Source organism: Melospiza melodia, chromosome 17 (assembly GCF_035770615.1).
Source record: "Melospiza melodia melodia isolate bMelMel2 chromosome 17, bMelMel2.pri, whole genome shotgun sequence".
Lineage (NCBI taxonomy): Eukaryota > Metazoa > Chordata > Aves > Passeriformes > Passerellidae > Melospiza > Melospiza melodia.
Window position 1 is genome coordinate 15,100,660 of NC_086210.1, and position 9,890 is coordinate 15,110,549.

A 9,890-nucleotide genomic window follows, 5' to 3' on the forward strand; every position below is an offset into this window, starting at 1 on the left:
TTCACGCCGGATCCGGGGTAGACCTGGTTTCCCGGGATCCGGGGTAGACCTGGTGTCCCCGGCCACGGGGTAGACCTGGTGTCCCGCCGCATCCGGGGTAGACCTGGTGTCCCGCCGGCCCCGGAGTAGACCTGGTGTCCAAGGCCCCGGGGTAGACCTGGTTTCCCCGGCCACGGGGTAGACCTGGTGTCCCGCCGCATCCGGGGTACACCTGGTGTCCCCGTCCACGGGGTAGACCTGGTGTCCCGCCGGCCCCGGGGTAGACCTGGTGTCCCGCCGGATCCGGGATTGACCTGGTGTCCCCGGCCACGGGGTAGACCTGGTGTCCCGCCGGCCTCGGGGTAGACCTGGTTTCCAAGGCCCCGGGGTAGACCTGGTGTCCCAGGCCCCAGGGTAGACCTGGTGTCCCGGGCCCCGGGGTAGACCTGGTGTCCCGCCAACCCCGCGGTAGACCTGGTTTCCAAGGCTACGGGGTAGACCTGGTGTCCCCGGCCACGGGGTAGACCTGGTGTCCCGCCGGATCCGGGGTAGACCTGGTGTCCCGGTCCCCGGGGTAGACCTAGGCTCCCCGTCCACGGGGTAGACCTGGTGTCCTGACGCATACGGTGTAGACCTGGTGTCCCGCCGGACCCGGGGTAGACCTGGTGTCCCCGGCCACGGGGTAGACCTGGTGTCCCGCCGGCCCTGGGGTAGACCTGGTGTCCCCGGCCACGGGGTAGACCTGGTGTCCCGCCGGCCCCGGGGTAGACCTGGTGTCCCCGGCCACGGGGTAGGCCTGGTGTCACGCCGCATCCGGGGTAGACCTGGTGTCGCCGTCCAGGGGTAGACCTGGTATCCCGCCGGATCCGGGGTAGACCTGGTGTCCCGGGCCCAGGGGTAGACCTGGTGTCCCGCCGGACACGGGGTAGACCTGGTGTCCCCGACCACGGGGTATACCTGGTGTCCGGCCGGCCTTGGGGTAGACCTGGTGTCCCCGGTCACGGGGTAGACCTGGTGTCCCGCCGGCCCCGGGGTAGACCTGGTGTCCCCGGCCACGGGGTAGACCTGGTGTCCCGCCGTACCCGGGGTAGACCTGGTGTCCCCGGCCACGGGGTAGACCTGGTGTCCCGCCGGATCCGGGGTAGACCTGGTGTCCCGGTCCCCGGGGTAGACCTAGGGTCCCCGTCCACGGGGTAGACCTGGTGTCCTGACGCATACGGTGTAGACCTGGTGTCCCGCCGGCCCCGGGGTAGACCTGGTGTCCCCGGCCACGGGGTAGACCTGGTGTCCCGCCGGCCCTGGGGTAGACCTGGTGTCCCCGGCCACGGGGTAGACCTGGTGTCCCGCCGGCCCCGGGGTAGACCTGGTGTCCACGGCCACGGGGTAGACCTGGTGTCCCGCCGGACCCGGGGTAGACCTGGTGTCCCGGCGGCCACGGGGTAGACCTGGTGTCCCGTCGGCACTGGGGTAGACCTGTTGTCCCCGGCCACGGGGTAGACCTGGTGTCCCGCCGGATCCGGGGTAGACCTGGTTTCCCGGGATCCGGGGTAGACCTGGTGTCCCCGGCCACGGGGTAGACCTGGTGTCCCGCCGCATCCGGGGTTGACCTGGTGTCCCCGGCCACGGGGTAGACCTGGTTTCCCGCCGGATCCAGGGTAGACCTGGTGTCCCGGGCTCCGGGGTAGACCTGGTGTCCCCGGCCACGGGGTAGTCCTGGTGTCCCGCCGGACCCGGGGTAGACCTGGTGTCCCCGGCCACGGGGTAGACCTGGTGTCCCGCCGGCCCCGGGGTAGACCTGGTGTCCCGGGCGGCGGGGTAGACCTGGTGTCCCGCCGGATCCGGGGTGGACCTGGTGTCCCGGGCTCCGGGGTAGACCTGGTGTCCCCGGCCACGGGGTAGACCTGGTGTCCCGCCGGACCCGGGGTAGACCTGGTGTCCCGCCGCATCCGGGGTAAACCTGGTGTCCACGGCCACGGGGTAGACCTGGTGTCCCGCCGGAACCGGGGTAGACCTGGTGTCCCGGGCTCCGGGGTAGACCTGGTGTCCCCGGCCACGGGGTAGACCTGGTGTCCCGGGCGGCGGGGTAGACCTGGTGTCCCGCGGACCGGGGTAGACTGGTGTCCCCGGCGGCGGGGTAGACCTGGTGTCCCCGGCCGCGGGGTAGACCTGGTGTGCCGCCGACCCCGGGGTTGACCTGGTGTCCCGGCCGCCGGGGTAGACCTGGTGTCCCCAGCCACGGGGTAGACCTTGTGTCCCGCCGCATCCGGGGTACACCTGGTGTCCCCGGCCACGGGGTAGACCTGGTGTCACGCCGGATCCGGGATAGACCTGCTGTCCCCGGCCACGGGGTAGACCTGGTGTCCCGCCGGCCCCGGGGTAGACCTGGTGTCCAAGGCCCCGGGGTAGACATGGTGTCCCGGGCCCCAGGGTAGACCTGGTGTCCCGGGCCCCGGGGTAGACCTGGTGTCCCGCCGGCCCCGGGGTAGACCTGGTTTCCAAGGCCCCGGGGTAGACCTGGTGTCCCCGGCCACGGGGTAGACCTGGTGTCCCGCCGCATCCGGGGTAGACCTGGTGTCGCCGTCCAGGGGTAGACCTGGTATCCCGCCGGATCCGGGGTAGACCTGGTGTCCCGGGCCCAGGGGTAGACCTGGTGTCCATGGCCCCGGGGTAGACCTGGTGTCCCGGGCCCCGGGGTAGACCTGGTGTCCTCGGCCACGGGGTAGACCTGGTGTCCCGCCGGCCACGGGGTAGACCTGGTGTCCCGCCGGACACGGTGTAGACCTGGTTTCCCCGGCCACGTGGTAGACCTGGTGTCCCGCCGGACCCGGGGTAGACCTGGTGTCCCCGGCCACGAGGTAGACCTGGTGTCCCGCCGGACCCGGGGTAGACCTGGTGTCCCGCCGCATACGGGGTAGAACTGGTGTCCCCGGCCACGGGGTAGACCTGGTGTCCCGCCGGACCCGGGGTAGACCTGGTGTCCAAGGCCCCGGGGTAGACCTGGTGTCCCCGGCCACGGGGTAGACCTGGTGTCCCGCCGGCCCCGGGGTAGACCTGGTGTCCAAGGCCCCGGGGTAGACCTGGTGTCCCCGGCCACGGGGTAGACCTGTTGTCCCGCCGCATCCGGGGTACACCTGGTGTCCCCCGCCACGGGGTAGACCTGGTGTCCCGCCGGCCCCGGGGTAGATCTGGTGTCCTCGGCCACGGGGTAGACCTGGTGTCCCTCGCGGCGGGGTAGACCTGGTGTCCCGGGCGGCGGGGTAGACCTGGTGTCCCGCGGCCCGGGGTAGACCTGGTGGCCCGGGCGGCGGGGTAGACCTGTTGTCCAAGGCCCCGGGATAGACCTGGTGTCCCGGGCGGCGGAGTAGACCTGGTGTCCCGCGGCCCGGGGTAGACCTGGTGTCCCGGTCCCCGGGGTAGACCTGGTGTCCCGGGCGGCGGCGTAGACCTGGTGTCCCGCCGGCCCCGGGGTAGACCTGGTGTCCCGCCGGCCCCGGGGTAGACCTGGTGTCCCGGGCGGAGGGGTAGACCTGGTGTCCCGCGGCCCGGGGTAGACCTGGTGTCCCAGACGGCGGTGTAGACCTGGTGTCCCGCCGGCCGCGGGATAGACTTGGTGTCCCGGTCGGCGGGTTAGACCTGGTGTCCCGCGGCCCGGGGTAGACCTGGTGTCCCCGGCCCCGGGGTAGACCTGGTGTCCCGCCGGACCCGGGGTAGACCTGGTGTCCCTGGCTCCGGGGTAGACCTGGTGTCCCCGGCCACGGGGTAGACCTGGTGTCCCGCCGGATTCGGGGTAGACCTGGTGTCCCGGGCTCCGGGGTAGACCTGGTGTACCCGGCCACGGGGTAGACCAGGTTTCCCGCCGGACACGGTGTAGACCTGGTGTCCCCGGCCACGGGGTAGACCTGGTGTCCCGCCGGCCCCGGGTTAGACCTGGTGTCCCGCCGTCCCCGGGGTAGACCTGGTGTCCCGGCCGCCGGGGTAGACCTGGTGTCCCCAGCCACGGGGTAGACCTGGTGTCCCGCCGCATCCGGGGTACACCTGGTGTCCCCGGCCACGGGGTAGACCTGGTGTCACGCCGGATCCGGGATAGACCTGGTGTCCCCGGCCACGGGGTAGACCTGGTGTCCCGCCGGCCCCGGGGTAGACCTGGTGTCCAAGGCCCCGGGGTAGACCTGGTGTCCCGGGCCCCAGGGTAGACCTGGTGTCCCGGGCCCCTGGGTAGACCTGGTGTCCCGCCGGCCCCGGGGTAGACCTGGTTTCCAAGGCCCCGGGGTAGACCTGGTGTCCCCGGCCACGGGGTAGACCTGGTGTCCCGCCGCATCCGGGGTAGACCTGGTGTCGCCGTCCAGGGGTAGACCTGGTATCCCGCCGGATCCGGGGTAGACCTGGTGTCCCGGGCCCAGGGGTAGACCTGGTGTCCCGCCGTACACGGGGTAGACCTGGTGTCCCCGACCACGGGGTATACCTGGTGTCCGGCCGGCCTTGGGGTAGACCTGGTGTCCCCGGTCACGGGGTAGACCTGGTGTCCCGCCGGCCCCGGGGTAGACCTGGTGTCCCGCGCGGCGGGGTAGACCTGGTGTCCCGGGCGGCGGGGTAGACCTGGTGTCCCCGGCCACGGGGTAGACCTGGTGTCCGCCCGCACCGGGGTAGACCTGTTGTCCCCGGCCACGGGGTAGACCTGGTGTCCCGCCGCATCCGGGGTAGACCTGGTGTCCCCGGCCACGGGGTAGACCTGGTTTCCCGCCGGATCCAGGGTAGACCTGGTGTCCCGGGCTCCGGGGTAGACCTGGTGTCCCCGGCCACGGGGTAGTCCTGGTGTCCCGCCGGACCCGGGGTAGACCTGGTGTCCCCGGCCACGGGGTAGACCTGGTGTCCCGCCGGCCCCGGTGTAGACCTGGTTTCCCGGGCGGCGGGGTAGACCTGGTGTCCCGCTGGATCCGGGGTAGACCTGGTGTCCCGGGCTCCGGGGTAGATCTGGTGTCCCCGGCCACGGGGTAGACCTGGTGTCCCGCCGGACACGTGGTAGACCTGGTGTCCCCGGCCACGGGGTAGACCTGGTGTCCCGCCGCATCCGGGGTACACCTGGTGTCCCCGGCCACGGGGTAGACCTGGTGTCCCGCCGGATCCGGGGTAGACCTGGTGTCCCCTGCCACGGGGTAGACCTGGTGTCCCGTCGGCCTCGGGGTAGACCTGGTGTCCAAGGCCCCGGGGTACACCTGGTGTCCCAGGCCCCAGGGTAGACCTGGTGTCCCGGGCCACGGGGTAGACCTGGTGTCCCGCCGGCCCCGGGGTAGACCTGGTGTCCAAGGCCCCGGGGTAGACCTGGTGTCCTCGGCCACGGGGTAGACCTGGTGTCCCGCCGCATCCGGGGTAGACCTGGTGTCACGGCGGCCACGGGGTAGACCTGGTGTCCCGCCGGATCCGGGGTAGACCTGGTGTCCCGCCGCATCCGGGGTACACCTGGTGTCCCCGTCCACGGGGTAGACCTGGTCTCCCGCCGGCCCCGGGGTAGATCTTGTTTCCTCGGCCACGGGGTAGACCTGGTGTCCCGCGCGGCGGGGTAGACCTGGTGTCCCGGGCGGCGGGGTAGACCTGGTGTCCCCGGCCACGGGGTAGACCTGGTGTCCGCCCGCACCGGGGTAGACCTGTTGTCCCCGGCCACGGGGTAGACCTGGTGTCCCGCCGCATCCGGGGTAGACCTGGTGTCCCCGGCCACGGGGTAGACCTGGTTTCCCGCCGGATCCAGGGTAGACCTGGTGTCCCGGGCTCCGGGGTAGACCTGGTGTCCCCGGCCACGGGGTAGTCCTGGTGTCCCGCCGGACCCGGGGTAGACCTGGTGTCCCCGGCCACGGGGTAGACCTGGTGTCCCGCCGGCCCCGGTGTAGACCTGGTTTCCCGGGCGGCGGGGTAGACCTGGTGTCCCGCTGGATCCGGGGTAGACCTGGTGTCCCGGGCTCCGGGGTAGACCTGGTGTCCCCGGCCACGGGGTAGACCTGGTGTCCCGCCGGACACGTGGTAGACCTGGTGTCCCCGGCCACGGGGTAGACCTGGGGTCCCGCCGCATCCGGGGTACACCTGGTGTCCCCGGCCACGGGGTAGACCTGGTGTCCCGCCGGATCCGGGGTAGACCTGGTGTCCCCTGCCACGGGGTAGACCTGGTGTCCCGTCGGCCTCGGGGTAGACCTGGTGTCCAAGGCCCCGGGGTACACCTGGTGTCCCGGGCCCCAGGGTAGACCTGGTGTCCCGGGCCACGGGGTAGACCTGGTGTCCCGCCGGCCCCGGGGTAGACCTGGTGTCCAAGGCCCCGGGGTAGACCTGGTGTCCTCGGCCACGGGGTAGACCTGGTGTCCCGCCGCATCCGGGGTAGACCTGGTGTCACGGCGACCACGGGGTAGACCTGGTGTCCCGACGGATCCGGGGTAGACCTGGTGTCCCGGGCCTCGGGGTAGACCTGGTGTCCCCGGCCACGGGGTAGACCTGGTGTCCCGACGCATACGGTGTAGACCTGGTTTCACGCCGGATCCGGGGTAGACCTGGTGTCCCCGGCCACGGGGTAGACCTGGTGTCCCGCCGGCCCCGGGGTAGACTTGGTGTCCCCGGCCACGGGGTAGACCTGGTGTCCCGCCGGACACGGGGTAGACCTGGTGTCCCCGGCCACGGGGTAGACCTGGTGTCCCGCCGGACCCGGGGTAGACCTGGTGTCCCCGGACACGGGGTAGACCTGGTTTCCCGCCGGATCCAGGGTAGACCTGGTGTCCCGGGCTCCGGGGTAGACCTGGTGTCCCCGGCCACGGGGTAGTCCTGGTGTCCCGCCGGCCCCGGGGTAGACCTGGTGTCCCCGGCCACGGGGTAGTCCTGGTGTCCCGCCGGCCCCGGGGTAGTCCTGGTGTCCCCGGCCACGGGGTAGACCTGGTGTCCCGCCGGATCCGGGGTAGACCTGGTGTCCCGCCGCATCCGGGGTACACCTGGTGTCCCCGTCCACGGGGTAGACCTGGTCTCCCGCCGGCCCCGGGGTAGATCTTGTTTCCTCGGCCACGGGGTAGACCTGGTGTCCCGCGCGGCGGGGTAGACCTGGTGTCCCGGGCGGCGGGGTAGACCTGGTGTCCCGCGGCCCGGGGTAGACCTGGTAGCCCGGGCGGCGGGGTAGACCTGTTGTCCAAGGCCCCGGGGTAGACCTGGTGTCCCGGGCGGCGGGGTAGACCTGGTGTCCCGCGGCCCGGGGTAGACCTGGTGTCCCGGGCCCCGGGGTAGACCTGGTGTCCCGGGCGGCGGCGTAGACCTGGTGTCCCGCCGGCCCCGGGGTAGACCTGGTGTCCCGCCGGCCACGGGGTAGACCTGGTTTCCCGGGCGGTGGGGTAGACCTGGTGTCCCGCGGCCCGGGGTAGACCTGGTGTCCCAGACGGCGGGGTAGACCTGGTGTCCCGCCGGCCGCGGGGTAGACCTGGTGTCCCGGGCGGCGGTGTAGACCTGGTGTCCCGCGGCCCGGGGTAGACCTGGTGTCCCCGGCCACGGGGTAGACCTGGTGTCCCGCCGTATTCGGGGTAGACCTGGTGTCCCGGGCTCCGGGGTAGACCTGGTGTCCCCGGCCACGGGGTAGACCTGGTGTCCCGCCGAACACGGGGTAGACCTGGTGTCCCGCCGTCCACGTGTTAGACCTGGTGTCCCGCCGGCCCCGGGGTAGACCTGGTGTCCCGGGCCCCGGGATAGACCTGGTGTCCCCGTCCACGGGGTAGACCTGGTGTCCCGCCGCATCCGGGGTACACCTGGTGTCCCCGGCCACGGGGTAGACCTGGTGTCCCGCCGGATCCGGGATAGACCTGGTGTCCCCGGCCACGGGGTAGACCTGGTGTCCCCCCGGCCCCGGGGTAGACCTGGTTTCCAAGGCCCCGGGGTAGACCTGGTGTCCCAGGCCCCAGGGTAGACCTGGTGTCCCGGGCCCCGGGGTAGACCTGGTGTCCCGCCAACCCCGGGGTAGACCTGGTTTCCAAGGCTCCGGGGTAGACCTGGTGTCCCCGGCCACGGGGTAGACCTGGTGTCCCGCCGGATCCGGGGTAGACCTGGTGTCCCGGTCCCCGGGGTAGACCTAGGGTCCCCGTCCACGGGGTAGACCTGGTGTCCTGACGCATCCGGGGTAGACCTGGTGTCCCGCCGGACCCGGGGTAGACCTGGTGTCCCCGGCCACGGGGTAGACCTGGTGTCCCGCCGGCCCTGGGGTAGACCTGGTGTCTCCGGCCACGGGGTAGACCTGGTGTCCCGCCGGCCCCGGGGTAGACCTGGTGTCCACGGCCACGGGGTAGACCTGGTGTCCCGCCGTACCCGGGGTAGACCTGGTGTCCCCGGCCACGGGGTAGACCTGGTTTCCCGACGGCCCTGGGGTAGACCTGGTGTCCCCGGCCGCGGGGTAGACCTGGTGTCCCGCCGGATCCGGGGTAGACCTGGTTTCCCGGGATCCGGGGTAGACCTGGTGTCCCCGGCCACGGGGTAGACCTGGTGTCCCGCCGCATCCGGGGTAGACCTGGTGTCCCCGTCCACGGGGTAGACCTGGTTTCCCGCCGGATCCAGGGTAGACCTGGTGTCCCGGGCTCCGGGGTAGACCTGGTGTCCCCGGCCACGGGGTAGTCCTGGTGTCCCGCCGGACCCGGGGTAGACCTGGTGTCCCCAGCCACGGGGTAGACCTGGTGTCCCGCCGGCCCCGGGGAAGACCTGGTGTCCCGGGCGGCGGGGTAGACCTGGTGTCCCGCCGGATCCGGGGTGGACCTGGTGTCCCGGGCTCCGGGGTAGACCTGGTGTCCCCGGCCACGGGGTAGACCTGGTGTCCCGCCGGACCCGGGGTAGACCTGGTGTCCCGCCGCATCCGGGGTAGACCTGGTGTCCACGGCCACGGGGTAGACCTGGTGTCCCGCCGGACCCGGGGTAGACCTGGTGTCCCGGGCTCCGGGGTAGACCTGGTGTCCCCGGCCACGGGGTAGACCTGGTGTCCCGGGCGGCGGGGTAGACCTGGTGTCCCCGGCCGCGGGGTAGACCTGGTGTGCCGCCGACCCCGGGGTTGACCTGGTGTCCCGCCGGCCCCGGGGTAGACCTGGTGTCCCGGGCCCCGGGGTAGACCTGGTGTCCCGGCCGCCGGGGTAGACCTGGTGTCCCGCCGTCCACGTGTTAGACCTGGTGTCACGCCGACCCCGGGGTAGACCTGGTGTCCCGGGCCCCGGGATAGACCTGGTGTCCCCGGCCACGGGGTAGACCTGGTGTCCCGCCGCATCCGGGGTACACCTGGTGTCCCCGGCCACGGGGTAGACCTGGTGTCCCGCCGGATCCGGGATAGACCTGGTGTCCCCGGCCACGGGGTAGACCTGGTGTCCCGCCGGCCCCGGGGTAAACCTGGTTTCCAAGGCCCCGGGGTAGACCTGGTGTCCCGGGCCCCAGGGTAGACCTGGTGTCCCGGGCCCCGGGGTAGACCTGGTGTCCCGCCAACCCCGGGGTAGACCTGGTTTCCAAGGCTCCGGGGTAGACCTGGTGTCCCCGGCCACGGGGTAGACCTGGTGTCCCGCCGGATCCGGGGTAGACCTGGTGTCCCGGGCCCCGGGGTAGACCAAGGGTCCCCGTCCACGAGGTAGACCTGGTGTCCTTACGCATCAGGGGTAGACCTGGTGTCCCGCCGGACCCGGGGTAGACCTGGTGTCCCCGGCCACGGGGTAGACCTGGTGTCCCGCCGGCCCTGGGGTAGACCTGGTGTCCCCGGCCACGGAGTAGACCTGGTGTCCCGCCGGACCCGGGGTAGACCTGGTGTCCCCGGCCACGGGGTAGACCTGGTGTCCCGCCGGCCCTGGGGTAGACCTGGTGTCCCGGGCGGCGGGGTAGACCTGGTGTCCCGCCGGATCCGGGGTAGACCTGGTGTCCCGGGCGGCGGGGTAGACCTG